This window comes from Lissotriton helveticus, chromosome 9 (genome assembly GCF_964261635.1).
Source record: "Lissotriton helveticus chromosome 9, aLisHel1.1, whole genome shotgun sequence".
NCBI classification, from domain to species: Eukaryota; Metazoa; Chordata; class Amphibia; order Caudata; family Salamandridae; genus Lissotriton; species Lissotriton helveticus.
In genome coordinates, this window is record NC_136070.1 from 1214565010 (window position 1) to 1214586140 (window position 21131).

Here is a 21131-nt window from a genome sequence, read left to right on the forward strand (position 1 = left end):
CATGGGCAAGAACTGTGCTGCCTCTTAAACGCAAGGAAAATGATGTGATGTTTCTCTAAGTTATGTTATTGGCATTTATATAACACATTACTTACCTTTGGAACCTACGGCCACATTTTCACCTAATCCTAGGTTTAAAGTGCCCACCTTTGGAGCAGGGGTTCATGCCACAGGCCTCTCTCCCATACTCTCAAAGGCTGGCCATCTTCTGTTGGACCAGCACTGTTACCCTTGTGAGATTGGCATCTTACAGTAGTGAGGGTGAGGCGCAAAGCACTAAGGCCTAGATGTGCAAACCTTTTCTTAGGTCGTAAATGGCCCAATTCACAGAATCTGGTCGTTTGCAACCGCAAAAATGCTTTTTTTTAATGTACAAACACCAACCTGCAATTCTACAGTATCTCAATTTGGGTTTGAACAGAGGTGTTTAAACTTCCAAAAACATAATTGTGGTGGTATGTATTAATGTTCTGCGACTGAATTCTGGTCACCAAATATTACTATTTTACCACCTGCTCAAAGGAAGCAGCAACCTATTTGCAAACGGGAAGGTTTCCCCTAGCGACGCCTTCCACTTGTGAATGTTGAGAAAAACACTTTTTAAGAGTAGGCAGTAATCCTACCTATTCTTATCAAATTAAACTTACACTTTTCATTTGTTTTATGCATCCCAATTTTCTTTTAAAGAAAACATGTTGCATTTAAAAAAAATGCTTTATTTAAAAGCAATCACAGACACAGTGGTCTGCTGACCTCAGCAGGCCACCATCCGTGTGATGGCTGTCACTCCTAATGGGTCGCAAATTGCGACTTACTTCATTAATATTCATGAGTTAGGTCGATTTGGAACCCTCTAGGAATTGGTAATTAAAAAATAAAAGTTTTCATACATTAAGAATAACGATTACCCAATAGGCATTGGGTGCAAACCGCTATTTGTAAATCGCTACTCTTAATGTTCATCCATCCTAGTAGTGGTCTGTCCTGTCGGACAAGCCTTTGTTGCCCTCGAGACTTCATCCCTCCACGCAGTCGCAGTATTTTCTTTCATATTCCAGAGATCCTTGCCGTTTGTCGATAGCATGCGGTGACATCCGGTTGCCATATTACACTATCTTCTCAATTAACAGAGAACAAGCAATATGGACGTGGGGGAGACTTACCCAGTTCTGTCGTATGTCTGAATATTGAGGACAGAAACATTGCCCTAGAAAAATATCAGGGCCTAAGGATTGAGAACAAACATACTGTAAATCCTGCTGGTGGTGATAAACTGTGCTCTTATGGATACTTGTATCCGAATAAAGATTATTTTAATTGAATTGAAATGCAAAGTAAGTATATATTGGTAAGTATACCTTTACTATTCTTAAGCCATATCTAAATTACTTAAAGATATATATATATATATATATATAAATATATATATATATATATATATATATATATATATATATTCACTGAAAAAAACATAGGTTTGACACCAGTTATAGTTAGCTGGAAATTTTACTGACATAAAACCATTGAAATTCCAACGTTATAGTTAGTTGGACTCACTATAACTCGCGCGCCCGCAATGCCCTGCTGATGATGTCACATATGACATCATTCATGACATGGTTAGTGACATCACTGATGACATCACTGATGATATCTCAAATGACATCACTGATGACATCACTGATGACATCTCAAATGACATCACTGATGACATCATCCAGTGTCTGTGTGTTTCTGTAAAGTTTAAATATGTTTTACATAATGAAGAGTGAGTGTATGTATGAGTGTCTGGATGAAGGATTTAGTAGGTGCGTGACTGACTGTATGAGTGAGTGATTAAATGTGTCTTAGTGAATGCATGGGTTAGTGACTAAACTGTCTGAATGTGTACATCATTATGTTTGTTGTTGTGTAAGCTGCTGCATGTGAGAGTTGTCATATATAAATGACTATATATAACAGGCTGTGATTGCATAAGTGACTGTATCTATCAATATGTACTTGTATCAGTGATTGTAAAAGACAGTAAGTATGTGTTAGTCTAGGTTTAAATAAGCAAGGTTTTGTGTGTTTAACTGTATAGTCGTGGAAATGGGAGTGTGATTGATTCTTTACATGACTGACTAGGTGTATGAGTAACTCCATGGATGAGTGGCAGTGTGTGAGTCTCTGTATAGGTGTATGAGTGCATATGTTGGTGTTGTATTGATGAGTGACTGTATGTATGAAAGATTGTATGGGTGAATGAGTGGATGTGTGTGTAGACCTAGAAATCAGTGAGTGCGTATGTGGTAAGTGGTTTTACTGTGTCAATGGTTTCAGGAATGGTAGTTTGTATTTAACACTAGGTGTATCATGGGTTAGATTAGAGTGTGAGGAGGTGTATTGTATTATCACATGGATGATGTCATCAGTGATGTCATCAGTGATGTCATTTGAGATGTCATCAGTGATGTCATTAGTGATGTCATTTGAGATGTCATCAGTGATGTCATCAGTGATGTCACTAACCATGTCATGAATGATGTAATATGTGACATCATCAGCAGTGCATTGCGGGCGCGCGAGTTATAGTGAGTCCAACTAACTAGAACGTGGGAATTTCAATGGTTTTATGTCAGTAAATTTTCCAGCTAACTATAACTGGTGTCAAACCTATGGTTTTTTCAGTGAATTTAATAGGTTTTTTAAATGCTAATTCCTAACTATAACTGGTGTGAACCCTATGGTTTTTTCAGTGAATTTCAATAGCTAATTTCTATAGCTATGAAATATATTATTTTTTATAAAGAATCCTATATTGTATATTTATGTAATACTATTTTTTTATGTATATTGTTCATGTTTATTTTATTTTTTGCCCTGGAGCGCTTCCGGTGCGCGTACCGGTGAGCACACCGGTAAGCGCAGTCTTGCGGGGCGCCCCGGTTTGCGTACCGGTGAGCGTCCCGTTAGCGCTATTTCCGCGAACGAAAACATCATCGTGACGTATCGCGTAGCCGCGCGATGCGTCTTATGACGCACGGCGTAAGCGCATCCGGAAGCGCCCGAGCGCATACGACCGCGCTACGTAAGCGCACCCGGGCGCGCAGCCGGGCGCGCCCCGGGGCACGTAGCGTAAGCGCGTCGGGTCATGTGACCTGAAAATAACACTTTTCATTGGTTCAGAGCAGTTTATTTTTCCAAATGATGAAAGCCCCCACCTTTTTTCCTCATTCTCACTTTGTACTTTGACTGAGGAAGACCTGTTTGCAGACCTGAGAAATGGCTACAGTAGCAGAAGCAGCAGGAGCACCTCAACCACCACCACCACCACCACCACAACACCACAGTGGGGGTGAAGAAGAAGAAGAGGAGGAGGAGGAGGAGGAGGAGGAGGAGGAGGGGCGGTTCCTGCCGGAAGATAACATCCCCTATAAACCGAAGGAGCACTTTGTGTGGGAGTTTTTTAAAATCCCAAAGGACCAAAAGAAGGTCAATGCGCCAAAAGTGACATGTCTGATCTGTGGCACTGTACTTTCCAGGGGGAATCCTGCAAAAAAATATTCATTTGGGAACCATACAAAGCTTCGCCACATGCAACACAGGCACCCTAACAACTATGCTGCGGCAGAGGTCAGAGAACTGACCAGAAACCCTCCTCAAGCTTCTCCGAGCACCTCCAAAAGCAAACAACCCACTCCATCGGGTCCAGAGACAAGGGAGATGGTCCCAAACATCCAACGCCAGTTTGGAGATTACAAAATAGTTTGTATATTTTGTGGGACTACAATTTCCTATGGTGAGCAAAGCATCAAACTCATCAGCGTGCTGGAGACAACCACAACTGCAGAAAGAAACCTTAATTTTTTTCTGATTTTTTTTTTTGCTCCAGTTGAGCCGTTTACAATTCCCTGTTTTTTGTTTGTCCCCATAAAAACTACAAAAAAAATATAAAATTGTTCATAAAAGCCAAAAAAAGTAAAAAAAATTCAAAAAAACAATAAAAAATATATAAAACAACAAAAAGAATTAAAAAAACAGTTCTTTTTAGAACTACCTCCAATTTATAAAAAAAATGCTACATTTTTTAAAAACTCTGTCATTCTTTTTTCTCCATGGTACTCTCCCCGGTACGCGCACCGGTGCGTGTACCGGGCGCTCCCCTCGCGTAATTCGGGAAAAAAATAGCCCTTTCTGTCTGTTACCATAGCAACTCCCTCCTCACTGAGCTCTCAGATTTAAACGTTTATTCTACAATGTTGCTAATGAACTCAGCAAGGATGTTTGACCTCTCAATACACCAGCTTATCCGGTGCAATGTTTCTTTAAATGACTTTTTCTTAACCATTCAAATTACTTCTTTCCCAGAAAGGAACCATGCACCCTAACTTTCAGTTTTCAACTATCTGAATCCACCAATCATTGCTTGTGATTCAAGAGCACTGAAACTCCACCGTTTTTTTTTTGCAAACTCCTACTGTTCCAACTGCCATTTCATTCCCACACTTCATCTGACTGCACCAGAACCTCCTCTCACCATGTATTCTGTCTGGATTATTGGACATAGCTACATCCACTGGGCTCAAAGGTACGCAGCTATCAGACATTTTCACAACCTTGATTTACCAAATGTGGACATCAAGTGGATTGGCCAGAGAGGATTGAGATGTCACCAATTGATACCATTGGTGAAAACCTTTTTGCATCTGCCACACCCTCACTTCATAATTCTGCACTGTGGTGGAAATGACCTAGGCACTTTGACTGGGGTAGGTCTGGAAATGCTTTTAAAGGACACCTTTGAGCAATTGATGGCACTTTTTCCACAAACTGCCTTGGTATATTCCAATATATGCCAAAGACAGAAATGGAAGTGGTCCAACCAATTTTGTCCACAATTTGAGAAAGCACGGAAACATGTGAATAAATCTGTTTCTGCTTACATGAGAGACTATGGAATGGGTTCAATATACAACAATAACTTGCCTTACAACATGCAAGATATCTACAGAGGAGATGGTGTGCACTTCTCAGATGAGGGGAACAGAATATTCCTCCTAAATTTAAGACTGTGCATTGGAACCTACTTGTAGGTACCTAAATCAGCCACAGAACCCAAAAGCTCTTTTCAGGGCTACCCTACCTCTCATCACTCAAAATGATTATTTTACTCTAACTTTTTTTACTATTTTTCACCAAAGTACGCTCCCCGGTACGCTCCCCGGTGCGCGTACCGGGCGCTCCCCCCGCGAAAATCGATGTTTTTTTTTTTTTTTGCCCCGCGGGGCCCTTTTATGGCCCCCACATCAAACCTAGGGGGTCAGGGGGGGTCTACCCTGCCCCCTTTTGGTCATTTCCCCCTTTGTTTTTGCCACCTCTTGTGTCTCCATCCTACCGAGACACAAGATGGCGGCCGCTCCGGACTGTTTGGAATGTTGACAGACACCCGAGAGCCAATCAGCTTTCCGCTCGCGGACTCGCGTAGCGCGCTGGTGCACGCCCCGGTGCGCGTACCGGGGCGCGTTTATAGATATATATATTTTTTTTAACCTAAATTACTCAAAATCCACTTCAGCACATCGCTTGAGACATAGCAAAGGCACATCGGGCTACCAGTCCCTACAATTTTGCCAAGTTTGGTGGAAATCCATTCAGCCGTTCGGGCTAAAAGTGAGTCCAACCGCCCTATGGAAATTAACATGGGAAAAACACGTTTTGGGACCCCCCTTTTATCTCGGCCCCCGCTTGACGAATCCCCCCAAACTTTCAGGGAAGGAGCGGAGCGGAGCTGGCCATTTTCTTGGAGAAATTCAGCCAATTCCGTCCATCAACGCCAAAGTTATTCCCAATAGAATGTTGCGGATTCCCTATGGAAACTAGGTCATAACTATAACTACCTACTGGCGACCGCCAGTAGGTAATATATATATATATATCGCCATGGTAAATATATGTGGAGTTAAGTATGGTAAACCTATGCTTACCTATATGAAATGAAATGAAAGCAGGATTTATAAAGCGCATGGCTGCCCTTGAGCATCCCAGCGCTAATGACAGGTAGCATCGGAGAGAAGGATTAAGGGAAGAACCAGGTTTTCAAAAGCTTGCGGAACGTAAGAAGGTTGGGTTCTGCGCGCAAGGTAGAGGGGAGAGAGTTCCACCGCTTGGGGGCGATGTAGGAGAAGAGGCGACCCCCTGAACGAGCCCTTTTAATCCTAGGTCCATGTGAAAGGTGTAGGTGAGCTGAGCGCAGGTTTCTTGGAGTTTCGTGATGTCTAATCAAGTGTTTTAGGATAGGGGGACCCTTGTCGTGGAGGATTTTATGGGTCGTGCAGAGTGTATATATACTTAGCTTGCAAATATTATATTTTCGGCACAGTTATTTTTGTAAGGCTACACTTTTTCCAGATTTCCCCGCAGTCTACCCCATGTTTTCATTTGGTGTGGCGCGGAACAGTTACGGAGCCCAGTTTTCCAGTATTACCCCATCTGTTCTCTGAAATGCACTGAAAGTCTTTCTGTTTTCTGCCTTCCTCCAATAATAAGTAAATTATGCAATTGAAGATTCCATTTCACGCCCTCTGGTGCTCTGCACCTGCCACCTTATGACAATTTAAATGGTAAGCATCACAAACTCAATTACCTCACGGCCTTTTATCAACAGGTGCTATTATATACTAAATTATTTGCCCACGTTGTATTGTCTTCGGAAGGATGAAAGGCTGAGGCGCCTCTCACCGGATTTAATGCTTTGTCCTGCAGGCCGACCAGACCTCTGCAGCAGGCCCTGGGCCCACTGAACTATCTCTGCCAGAGAAGCTGGTTGCACGCAGCCTAACATATATGAACCACATCTTGCATTACGTTATTGCTTCTGAAAGCACTTTAATGGCATCTCCTGGCTTGGAGGAACCCAGAGCCCTCTGCAAGCCATCTGCAGCACGAAGGAATATCGCATTACAAAGTGATTTCTCATAACCCCTTTATTAAGTTACATCTTTCGGTTCTGTGAGGGCGGCGGGGGCGGGGGTATGATGCGTATGTAACCGGAGCAGGGCCTGGTCTGCTGGGAAGCGCTAATGCATATTCCAGCCCCCCCATTCCTGCACTTGTCGGCACGGAAGCGGTGTCTGTGCGGCGCGCGGCCGGGTCTGGAGGGGCTCGTAGGCGGATTACGGAGCGCTGAGCTGTCACCCTTTGACCCCACGCTCTGCACGCCACTATCATCACAGCTCAAGAATCCATACATCACGCACGCCTTCTCTGCATACCTCTCTGCCGTGAAATATATAAGGTTCACGTGTCTTTTTTGTTGTGATTCCAGTGTTGAATTGCCCAGAAGGTTTGGATACTAGTACGCAGGGCTTTAAGTGGGATGAAAAAACTGGGGGGGGGGGGGGTCTCTCAAAGGGTCGTGGCCAATGTAAATAAGGGTGTGGCTTAAAAACACGTAAGCTAGAAATCTGTGTATAGCAGGGCACAAGTCCTAAAAAAAGAAGGGGGGGACGTTGACGTCACGAGAGGAAGTGACGTCATGAAAGGTGGCTTGCAGTATCAGACTCATTGCCTCCCCTCGCTCTCCCCTTAGATGCGATTGCATCAGAGAAGCCAGCGCGTGAGCAGCATTCTGAATGAGCTCCGAACTCGCCCTAGAGAGGCCAAAGAGTGAATGTGTGGCTTCTTTTGCTCCAGTTATCGAGCTCCCAGTAAAATAAGTGGATGAACGCCGTCCACCCGCATGGTACCCCGACTCGAACCCTGATGTATAGCATAGTATTCCGCCCGACTGGTATCTTGCTGTTTCTGTCATTGCATCCAGATATATAATACGACAAGCAACAGCATATCTACAAGAAGTCGGGACTATTGGCTTTGTCAATGGTTGTTAGTTGCATAAGATAAATAAGCAGCAGCTATGGCTTGTATATAATATTGAAAAAGCTTCCACTTAAAACCCTGTTGACACTACGAAAATGTTGCTGCTCCTGAATTTCAAAAAGAGAAGGGAAATCCATAGAGAAAATGACTCTTTAAAGGATTTCCCTGCCCCTACAACGCTCACATTGCATGACGCCATGCCATAACTTCTCCGCTAGTGAGAAGTGAGCAGTGTGAGCAGGCGCACATCGATCTGCCTGATATCACTGCAGTCCGGGGAAAAACGGACCGCATGTGCCAGGGCACAAAACAGAGCCTGATAGAGACCCGGTTCGAGGGCCCTGAAAAAAACTGCCGATGCTCAGCACTGGTGAGACCCGGCCCACTTAAATCCCTGCTAGTGCGTTTATTTGCGAAAGCAGCTAACCACATCCGCTGCTCAGTGTAGGAGCAGGGCTGGACTGGCCATAGCGGGCACCGGGCAATCCCCCGGTGCGCCGCACGGGTGGGGTCCGGTTTTGGGACCCTGGGGGTCGTTTTTGCAGCATAGCTGCAAATCGGCCTTGTACCAAAATCAGCCGAAAACCGGCCCTGGCAAAGAGCTCGGTGGCACCTCCAAACCCCCCAAGTGTGTGTGTGTGGGGGGGGGGGAGGGGAGGCCGAGCACTTTGCCAGGGCCGGTTGTGGTTCCCATCCGGCCCTGTGTAGGAGGCTGCCTAAACATATCCCTCAATGGCCATTGGCCAGATGTTTCTGTAGATGTGGGTGATTTCCCAAGATGGCGCCGACTACATTCTCCAGAAAACCCCAACACATTCCAGGGTTGCCGTTCCTCTGTGTTTTGGAATGACATACCATCCGAATACACCCACCCCCACCCTCAGTGATAGAATACTCCCAGCTCACACCCCTCCTATCATTCCACTGCCCTCCCTGCCTGCCATGCCACTAATTTTATTTATTTATTTAGTTCATTTGTATAGCGCTAAGGCACGTGCCCTCCAGTAGCGTAACAAAACTTGAGGGGGGCCCCTGCAAAGTACATGGAGGGGCCCGTTCTGGACTCACTCAGGAGCTCTCTGGCCAGGATTTTCTTCTGAGGGGCCCCCAGGAGCTCGGCCCCACCCCCCTGCACTGCGGGTGCTGCGGCGGCCTGTTACGCCACTGGTGCCCTCCACTTCTGCGATTCTATTCTTAGAGGTGGGGACCACTAGGATGCATGACTAGGCTTGTGCCCCTCTTGCCTCAGTGATGGGGCTCCCAGGACACACCCCTCCACTTCTACCTCTGATTTCTCAGTGCTGGTCCAGAAGAAGGACTTCCATGCCTCGATCCACTTGGAGCCCACAGCTCCTTGGAGCTCTTAGTGTGAGTGAGGGTAAACTTGCTGGCCAACCTCTTCTATTTTTATCACTCTGCCTTTAGAACATCCAGATTTCACTGACACGGGGCGTCACATTTGTCACAGCCTAGCAGATCCTGTTTATGGGGCCACAGGGCAGACAGGGGCCATTGAGCCCCAACCGTTGTGGTTTGCGTATTCTGTCACTGGTGTCCTGGGGCCTGTCGTACGCTGGTGCCCTGGGGCCTGTCCTACACTGGTGTCCTAGGGCCTGTCCTACACTTGTGTCCTGGTGTCCTGGGGCCTGTCCTACACTGGGGTCCTGGGGCCTGTCCTATGCTGGGGTCCTGGGGCCTGTCCTACACTGGTGTCCTGGGGGTAAATGGGCAAAATATCGATTCCAAAATATAGACAAACCAAAATATCGAGTCCAAAATATAGAATGGGCAAAATATCGAATGGACAGAATATAGACATCAAAAATATCGTTTTGAAGGTAAGTAATGTAATATCGATTTTAAAAATATAGACAGTCGAAATATCGAAGTACATAATATAGTTTGTTAAAAATATCAAATTTTTAATAATATCTAATTTTTTAACGTGTTTTTTATGTTAGTATATGTGTGAAAAGTGTATATATTTTTGTAATTTATTTTAAGTAATTAATTTTATGTTATTTAATTATTGTGTAATTTAATTCTGTAGCGGGTTGTGGGTTTATAGGGGAATAGGGTGGGAAGTAATTTAATTATAATTTATTAAATATGTTAATTAATTAATTGATATTTATTTAGAATACATTGTTAATTAATTTTTAATTGGTAATTAATTAATTCTTAATTGATAATTCTTTTTTATTAATTGATTAATTGATAATTATGTGAATTAAATTAATTTATTTTCTGTAGCGGGTTGTGGGTTTATAGGGGAATAGGGTGGGAAGTAATTTAATTATAATTAATTAAAGATGTTAATTAATTAATTGGTATTTATTTTGATTAAATTGTTAATTAATTTTTAATTGGTAATTAATTAATTCTTAAATGATTATTTTTTATTAATTGATTAATTGATAATTATGTGAATTAAATTAAATTATTTTCTGTAGCGGGTTGTGGGTTTATAGGGGAATAGGGTGGGAAGTAATTTAAGTATAATTAATTAAATATGTTAATTAATTAATTGGTATTTATTTTGATTAAATTGTCAATTAATTTTTTATTGATAATTAATTAATTCTTAATTGATAATTAATTTGTATTAATTGATTAATTGATAATTATGTGAATTATATTAATTTATTTTCACTAGAGTGGGAATAGTAAAATTTACCCCTATGCTATCCAATGCTTTCCCTACTGTTGCACTCTCTGGAGTAGGAATAGTAATTTTTACCCCTACGCTATCCAACGCTTTCCCTACTGTTGCACTCTCTGGAGTGGGAATAGTAAATTTTACCCCTGCGCTATCCAACACTTTCCCTACTGTTGCACTCTCTGGAGTGGGAATAGTAATTTTTACCCCTACGCTATCCAACGCTTTCCCTACTGTTGCACTCTCTGGAGTGGGAATAGTAATTTTTACCCCTGCGCTATCCAACGCTTTCCCTACTGTTGCACTCTCTGGAGTGGGAATAGTAATTTTTACCCCTACGCTATCCAACGCTTTCCCTACTGTTGCACTCTCTGGAGTGGCAATAGTAATTTTTACCCCTGCGCTATCCAACGCTTTTCCTACTGTTGCACTCTCTGGAGTGGGAATAGTAATTTTTACCCCTACACTATCCAACGTTTTCCCTACTGTTGAACTCTCTGGAGTGGGAATAGTAATTTTCACCCCTGCGCTATCCAACGCTTTCCCTACTGTTGCACTCTCTGGAGTGGGAATAGTAATTTTTACCCCTGCGCTATCCAATGCTTTCCCTACTGTTGCACTCTCTGGAGTGTGAATAGTAATTTTTACCCCTACGCTATCCAACGCTTTCCCTACTGTTGCACTCTTTGGAGTGTGAATAGTAATTTTTACCCCTACGCTATCCAACGCTTTCCCTACTGTTGCACTCTCTGGAGTGGGAATAGTAATTTTTACCCCTACGCTATCCAACGCTTTCCCTACTGTTGCACTCTCTGGAGTGGTAATAGTAATTTTAACCCCTACGCTATCCAACGCTTTCCCTACTGTTGCACTCTTTGGAGTGGGAATAGTAATTTTTACCCCTACGCTATCCAACGTTTTCCCTACTGTTGAACTCTCTGGAGTGGGAATAGTAATTTTCACCCCTACGCTATCCAACGCTTTCCCTACTGTTGCACTCTCTGGAGTGGGAATAGTAATTTTTACCCCTACGCTATCCAACGCTTTCCCTACTGTTGCACTCTCTGGAGTGGGAATAGTAATTTTTACCCCTGCGCTATCCAACGCTTTCCCTACTGTTGCACTCTCTGGAGTGGGAATAGTAATTTTTACCCCTACGCTATCCAACGCTTTCCCTACTGTTGCACTCTCTGGAGTGGGAAGAGTAATTTTTACCCCTGCGCTATCCAACGCTTTCCCTACTGTTGCACTCTCTGGAGTGGGAATAGTAATTTTTACCCCTACACTATCCAACGCTTTCTCTACTGTTGCACTCTCTGGAGTGGGAATAGTAATTTTTACTCCTACGCTATCCAACGCTTTCCCTACTGTTGCACTCTCTGGAGTGGGAATAGTAATTTTTACCCCTGCGCTATCCAATGCTTTCCCTACTGTTGCACTCTCTGGAGTGTGAATAGTAATTTTTACCCCTACGCTATCCAACGCTTTCCCTACTGTTGCACTCTTTGGAGTGGGAATAGTAATTTTTACCCCTACGCTATCCAACGCTTTCCCTACTGTTGCACTCTCTGGAGTGGGAATAGTAATTTTTACCCCTACGCTATCCAACGCTTTCCCTACTGTTGCACTCTCCGGAGTGGTAATAGTAATTTTAACCCCTACGCTATCCAACGCTTTCCCTACTGTTGCACTCTTTGGAGTGGGAATAGTAATTTTTACCCCTACGCTATCCAACGTTTTCCCTACTGTTGAACTCTCTGGAGTGGGAATAGTAATTTTCACCCCTACGCTATCCAACGCTTTCCCTACTGTTGCACTCTCTGGAGTGGGAATAGTAATTTTTACCCCTACGCTATCCAACGCTTTCCCTACTGTTGCACTCTCTGGAGTGGTAATAGTAATTTTTACCCCTACACTATCCAACGCTTTCTCTACTGTTGCACTCTCTGGAGTGGGAATAGTAATTTTTACTCCTACGCTATCCAACGCTTTCCCTACTGTTGCACTCTCTGGAGTGGGAATAGTAATTTTTACCCCTGCGCTATCCAATGCTTTCCCTACTGTTGCACTCTCTGGAGTGTGAATAGTAATTTTTACCCCTACGCTATCCAACGCTTTCCCTACTGTTGCACTCTTTGGAGTGGGAATAGTAATTTTTACCCCTACGCTATCCAATGCTTTCCCTACTGTTGCACTCTCTGGAGTGGGAATAGTAATTTTTACCCCTACGCTATCCAACGCTTTCCCTACTGTTGCACTCTCTGGAGTGGTAATAGTAATTTTAACCCCTACGCTATCCAACGCTTTCCCTACTGTTGCACTCTTTGGAGTGGGAATAGTAATTTTTACCCCTACGCTATCCAACGTTTTCCCTACTGTTGAACTCTCTGGAGTGGGAATAGTAATTTTCACCCCTACGCTATCCAACGCTTTCCCTACTGTTGCACTCTCTGGAGTGGGAATAGTAATTTTTACCCCTACGCTATCCAACGCTTTCCCTACTGTTGCACTCTCTGGAGTGGTAATAGTAATTTTAACCCCTACGCTATCCAACGCTTTCCCTACTGTTGCACTCTTTGGAGTGGGAATAGTAATTTTTACCCCTACGCTATCCAACGTTTTCCCTACTGTTGAACTCTCTGGAGTGGGAATAGTAATTTTTACCCCTACGCTATCCAACGCTTTCCCTACTGTTGCACTCTTTGGAGTGGGAATAGTAATTTTTACCCCTACGCTATCCAACGCTTTCCCTACTGTTGCACTCTCTGGAGTGGGAATAGTAATTTTTACCCCTACGCTATCCAACGCTTTCCCTACTGTTGCACTCTCTGGAGTGGTAATAGTAATTTTAACCCCTACGCTATCCAACGCTTTCCCTACTGTTGCACTCTTTGGAGTGGGAATAGTAATTTTTACCCCTACGCTATCCAACGTTTTCCCTACTGTTGAACTCTCTGGAGTGGGAATAGTAATTTTCACCCCTACGCTATCCAACGCTTTCCCTACTGTTGCACTCTCTGGAGTGGGAATAGTAATTTTTACCCCTACGCTATCCAACGCTTTCCCTACTGTTGCACTCTCTGGAGTGGTAATAGTAATTTTAACCCCTACGCTATCCAACGCTTTCCCTACTGTTGCACTCTTTGGAGTGGGAATAGTAATTTTTACCCCTACGCTATCCAACGTTTTCCCTACTGTTGAACTCTCTGGAGTGGGAATAGTAATTTTCACCCCTGCGCTATCCAGCGCTTTCCCTACTGTTGCACTCTCTGGAGTGGGAATAGTAATTTTTACCCCTGCGCTATCCAACGCTTTCTCTACTGTTGCACTCTCTGGAGTGGGTATAGTAATTTTTACTCCTACGCTATCCAACGCTTTCCCTACTGTTGCACTCTCTGGAGTGGGAATAGTAATTTTTACCCCTGCGCTATCCAATGCTTTCCCTACTGTTGCACTCTCTGGAGTGGGAATAGTAATTTTTACCCCTGCGCTATCCAACGCTTTCCCTACTGTTGCACTCTCTGGAGTGGGAATAGTAATTTTTACCCCTGCGCTATCCAACGCTTTCTCTACTGTTGCACTCTCTGGAGTGGGAATAGTAATTTTTACTCCTACGCTATCCAACGTTTTCCCTACTGTTGCACTCTCTGGAGTGGGAATAGTAATTTTTACCCCTGCGCTATCCAATGCTTTCCCTACTGTTGCACTCTCTGGAGTGGGAATAGTAATTTTTACCCCTACGCTATCCAACGCTTTCCCTACTGTTGCACTCTTTGGAGTGGGAATAGTAATTTTTACCCCTACGCTATCCAACGCTTTCCCTACTGTTGCATTCTCTGGAGTGGGAATAGTAATTTTTACCCCTACGCTATCCAACGCTTTCCCTACTGTTGCACTCTCTGGAGTGGTAATAGTAATTTTAACCCCTACGCTATCCAACGCTTTCCCTACTGTTGCACTCTTTGGAGTGGGAATAGTAATTTTTACCCCTACGCTATCCAACGCTTTCCCTACTGTTGCACTCTCTGGAGTGGGAATAGTAATTTTTACCCCTACGCTATCCAACGCTTTCCCTACTGTTGCACTCTCTGGATTGGGAATAGTAATTTTTACCCCTGCGCTATCCAACGTTTTCCCTACTGTTGCACTCTCTGGAGTGGGAATAGTAATTTTTACCCCTACGCTATCCAACGCTTTCCCTACTGTTGCACTCTCTGGAGTGGTAATAGTAATTTTAACCCCTACGCTATCCAACGCTTTCCCTACTGTTGCACTCTTTGGAGTGGGAATAGTAATTTTTACCCCTACGCTATCCAACGCTTTCCCTACTGTTGCACTCTCTGGAGTGGGAATAGTAATTTTTACCCCTACGCTATCCAACGCTTTCCCTACTGTTGCACTCTCTGGATTGGGAATAGTAATTTTTACCCCTGCGCTATCCAACGTTTTCCCTACTGTTGCACTATCAGGAGTGGGAATAGTAATTTTTACACCTCCGCTATCCTACGGTAATGATATTGTGTATTTTGTATTAATATTATGTTAATATATATATATGTTTTAACAGATATGATTGGTTTTTTTCTTAAAGTTAAATTAGGTATTTAATAATTTTAATGTAATTTAAGTATTTTTAATTACATTTTAGCTATTTATTTTTAATATTTGTTTAATTTTACATTAATTTTAAGAAATTTGATATTTTTATAATGTATATATATATATATAAACGATATTTTGGACTCGACATTTTGGTACTTACCTGTTTGTAGATAGGAATTCGATATTTTGTCCCTCGATATTTTGGCTTCGATATTTTGGGTAGTCTATATTGTGTCCGTCGATATTTACTCAGTGATCCTTCCTGGGGCCTGTCCTTCCAACTGGGCCAAGTACAACACTTTCCAAACAAGACTTTGGTTCATGAGGAGTACATGCTTCTCAGGGAGGTAGTGAGTGTGGGAGCAAGAACTCAGAAGTCAACAGTCAACCAACAGACACAATAATGTATTGTCTTAGTAAAAAGAAAGTACTTTAATAGCAGCAAAACGTAATACTATACAATTCAATGGAGCTACGCTGAGGGGTTGCAATTTAAACTAAGATTGCTAGGTAAGTATTTAGAAACTCTGGGGCACCTTCTCCCCATTCTAGGAACTTCTCCACTATCAATAGGACATGTACACAAGCATAGATTAGGCATAAGTGCAGCTCACTAGGGGCCAGATGTAGGAGCCCTAATACCGGTCGGAAACGGCCGATTTCGGCCATTTCCGACCGGTATTAGGGTTTTCAGATGTAGGGGCATGTAATTTAAAGAATCGGTAATTTTACCGATTCGGTAAATATACCGATTCAGTAAAATACCGAATCGGTATATTTACCGAATCGGTAAATCCATATGTAGCTGACACTCCTAAGAGTGCCACAGGCCCTTAAGAGTCGGTATTTTACCACACAATCCTGTTGTGTGGTAAAATACCGAATTCAGGTGTGCATGCACATCTGTGCATGCACACCTGTGCCATGTGACACACAGACATGCCCTTAGGGCATGTATGTGTGCCACATGTCACACAAGCTTGTACTTGGGGTGCTAGAGGGTGTCAAAGTGACACCCCCTGCACCCTTGCAGGATTCGGTATTTACCGATTCTGTAAATACCGAATCGGTATTGCCCATTGATTCCTATGGGCTTCAAGGCGCATAGGAATCAATGGGCAATACCGATTCGGTATTTACCGATTCGGTAAATACCGAATCTTACAGATGCGGTATTCCTGAATTCGGAATAACCTAAATCTGCCCCTTCCCATTTACAGACTCTTAAATACCGAATCGGTAAAATTCGGTATTTAAGAGTCTGTAAATGGGAATTACCTACATCTAGGCCTAGGTCTCTACTTATGAAATGGGATTCATTAAGCAGCAGTCAATGTTTCTGCTGCAGAACATGGTCTGTGCATTTAACCAGGCGCGGCCGGCACAGGTAAAAGCGGTGAGGCGGGGTGGGGCGGGACGGGGAAGTCGACAGACGACCGAATAGGGAAATAAAATTAAAAAATGAACCAAAAGACACCCTCTACACACAGAGACATAGACAAGTACACAAGCAAACAAATAAACAAACTATTGTTCACAAACTCATAGATACACGTGCAACTGCCCAGTTACTAATAAACATTGAAGCACATGCACATAGGTGCACATACACAGATGCATACTCCCAAACGTAAACGCGTGCACACATGCACTCAAATGATCACACAGTCATAGAAGGAAACAAACATAGGATAATCACGTACACACACATATACACAAGCGTGCATATACACAAAACGTGGAGACACACATGTACACAGTCATGTAAATGCACATATGCATGTGTGCAAAATGTCCACACAGAAAGGTATGCACTCGTTTTCTCACATACATTTATACATGCACACACGCAAACATGCATGCACAAACACGATACATGTAGACACTCAAACACACACATTCACATGTCCATTTATTTAATGGTTTTGCACAGCACAAGAAGCTAGAAACGGCCTTAGGGCGCTTTGCTCCGGGATGCCGAGGTGCACACAGGGAAAACTAGTTGACACAGCAACAAAGCGCAGATCAGTGCCAGTGCGCTTTCTTTCACCAGAGGATGAAGGGTGGTAACATCTGGATGAACGTTTGAATAAACATTGAAAAGTATTGTATAGAACTGGTCACACATATTTGTTGGTGGACCGGAAGGTGTACATAGTGGTTAGAGGATCTTGGGCTGTAAATCTTTCAGATAGTGGGGTTGCCGGATAAGGTGGAAAGGCCCCTGGCCACAGGGTGAACTGCCGAGGGGAGGTGCGGAGAGGGGGCTCAGAAACGTGGGGACTCTTCCTCCTCAGGTCTCGGACGTGCAGGTGGTCCATCAGGTGTTCCAAAGGGATGAGCCCTGCACCTGGCGCATCTGCCTCTGTGGTTCTTGCGTCGGTCTGGGCCGGTGACAGGTTTGTCCTGAGTGACAGATTTCAGGGAGGGGAGGGCTGTGATACGTCTGGAGACCTCTCAGAAGTAATGTGAGGTGCGGATTTGGATTACCATATAGGTAACACATGGAACCCTGGACTGTCTTCTGGCTCGGCCAGAAGTTCAGTGAAACGATAAGCCGAGCCGCACCGATGTATACACACAGGAGTGTGGTGGACTCATTTCTTGTGAGGCCAATAAAAATGTTGTCCACTGTTCAAAAATCTCAGCTGCAGGTACACGTACAAATGGCACTAAAAACAAGCATTTGCAATGCAACAGGTCTCGCATTTACGCAAGTTTAAGCTATTGGCATTGTAAATGACAATGTCTTTTATTTATGTTTTAAAAACAAAAATAAAAGGCATTGTCATTTGCAATGTCAATAGCTCAAACTCGCGTAAATGCAAGACCTATTGCATTGCAAATTCTTTTTTATTTTACTTTCCCTATCCCGTCGTCCGTCGACTTACCTACCCACCCACCCTGCCCCACCGCTGGTACCTGTGCTGGCCGCACCTGCATTTAACTCAGTCTTCTGCGTGTGGTTCCCCATTTCCGGCTCACATTGCTGAGGTTGCGCTGTACTGGCGGGCGTTGTCCTTGCTGATTTCTTTCTGTGATGGCTCCAATGACACCGGACCACAGCAGTGGCTTCAGTCGGGACTTAGGCAGCCACGGCCGGTAGTAGGTGTAACTGCAGGGCGGTGACGTAGGGAGGGGGAGGGGAAGGGTGGGGAGTTGTAATGTATGGATTACGGACGTTAACAGGTAAGTAAACAGGTAAATAAATAAAACGAATTTCGTTGCACGCCCTGCATCGCATTTGGTGATGCAGTGCACACAACAAAATTCGTTTTATTTATTTATAGGTTTACTTACCTGTAAAAAGCCTGTAATCCATACATTACTACCCCCCACCCTGCCCTTCCCCCTCCCCACATCACCGCCCTACAGTTACACCTACTACCGGCCGAGGCTGGACTTAGGATGTGGCGGTTGAGCTCCATGGCGGAACTGCTTAGTGGGCGCCCATCTCTGGCCTGGCATCTGATGGGTGCTCATTACAGATAGTTGTGGCATCATTGACTGGAGCATGAGGGACCTGGCAGGTGTGGCTTTCAGGGCAGAAACCACACTTCCATTTCAGCAGAGACAGCAGCTCTGAAGTTGGGCAGCAGCAGCACCTGGACTTCTGGCATTGCAGGGGTGCCAGACAGCACATGACTATTTCTTGGGCTTCATTTCTCCGTGTGGTCCACCTCAGAGTCAGAGTGCGGAATGGGAAACAAGAGACTTTTCACAACATGGGTCAGCCCTGGCTTCACTTCCTAGAGCAGTCAATAACATGGTGGGACTGGAAACCAAATGTAGCCCTGAGCCATTATCCTCTCCAATCTCTCTCTCTTTCCTTGCCTCGCTCTCCTCACTGTCGCTCTTCTGTAGCCCCCATTCCACACCCCATGCCGGGTGTAATTATCTGGGGAAGTTGGAGAATGTGGCAGAAACACCAGCAGCGCACACCTGCTTCAAAAATTGGTCTCCAGTGGCTCAGCCCACAGAGAAATATCTGGGGAAAAAAACAGGCATTCCAGGCCTGGTCAATAACTTTTGGGTGTTCTGCAAACCTGGACTACAGTTGGCTTCTCCTCCTAGACATTGGCTTCTCCTGCAGGACCCGGCACTCTGCTTCCATCTGAGTAGGCAGGCAGACCTCCAGCTTCTCCAGCAAGTTGTGCAAACTTCAGATGAGGACCCCTCACCTCTGGGAGACTGGCTGTCAGGCAGACGCCAGCCCTGGTCACACAGGAGTCCTTTGAGTAGTCTTTAGAGCACTTCCTTCCTTGGTCAAGCAGGACATAGAACAGTAACAAAATGGGGCTCAACCTCGCAGTGGGAAGGAGCACTTTGATATTCACTATGGGGCATATTTACAAGGGCTTTATCTCCGCTTTTTTGGCTTAAAAAGCCAAAAAAGTGGAGATAAAACTATCGCCCTATTTACAAGAGTGTGCTAACATGCGTGTTAGCACCCTTTTTCCCAACGCCTCCCTTTGCATCTCTAATGAGATGCAAAGTGGGCGTCACTGGGCGTACCCCGGTTGGACTACCTTGCAAATATCGCTGTAGTTCACATCTCAATATTTACAAGGCTGCCCTAGCATTTTAGCACATGTTCGTTTTTGGAGAAAACCGCTGTTTTCTCCAATTCCATGTCCATTCATGTCCATTAAAGCTAGATGGGTAGTGGAAGTTTGTTTTTCTAAAAATTAGGTTGCTGTTCTAAAAAGCTAGACTGGCCTAACAAATTTACTTTCAACCGAAGGAATACTGAAGACATAATTTTGTGCAGTAAGAATGTCCATGCATTTACAAGAGTACAGTTGTGTTGTTAATAACCATGTGACCAAAGTATGGCCAAGAAAAACTGTCTTCAAAAACATTATGAATGTGGGAAGTACGTGTAAATCCTGAGTGGAAAATTTGTTCCACTTTCTACGCTTAGGAAAACAACTGTGACCTTGTCTGATGACGGACATATAGATAATGTGAGCTGGTCATTAATGTTGGTGGCTTAAAAACTCAGCATTCAATTTCTAGCAGTTGTGCAAATCTTGAGACAAAATGCAAAAGACTTTGAGGCCTTAGTTACTTCCTCTGATTTGTCCTGGACCGCCATGGGAGAAGGTGAAAATGGACATTGTTTATCCAGTGAAAATAGGAGGGATTTCTGCTGAACTTTTACCACTTTTACCTCAGGAAAGAAGTGAATTAGATAAATTGGAAAGTGTTCACTGTAAATGTGTGCCTGCTATTTCTGGTAATGATAAAACAAAGTAATTTGTATCAGAGATCATTAGGGAATTTTTTGTTGACTTGGATACTGGGCACCGGAAACATCATTGTACCACCCGAGTGGGAAAAGGATGGTAGAAAGTTTTAATAATTTGTAAAGTGCGTGCTACAACAATCGGTCAAAGGCAAATTAGCATACAGTGGTAAGGTTTTTGAAATTATTTGGAATGTTATTGGGAGAGTCAGTCAGATGTGTGTTGTTGGTCACTAGATGAAGCGATGACTTTGTGTTATTGAACTTAATCTTCACACTCAAAATCTTTGTCGGCATCATTATATGTAAATCAATTGGATCTACAGGAGTAAAAGTTATTATTCGTCACCTATTTTTAGGAGCTCATGGCATCTGCATGCTTGTAGCTGCTGCTCTGACAGTAGGTGCAGGAAATGCACATGTATCAAGAGCTGAAATAGTGATGTGTGCTAGCTTTGTCTTACCTAAAGCTTCTCCCCTCAAACAACAGTCTTTAAAAAAAAAAACAACAGTCTTATACTCGCGACCTGTTCTCTGCTGATTCACATACCACTTGCTTTAAATTTCCCATATTCTCCAGTTCTTCAAGTCTACGATGAGGACCCCAGTAACTGAGATGTTTCCTTGGATGCATAGGAGGACCAAGCACAGTACATGACATTTTAGATGCACAGTGCAATGGCTTCATACCACTACAATTCAATTGCTGAGTAAGTAAGTATCTTATTGGTGGTCAGGAAGAAGGAGCACCATAGTGTATTA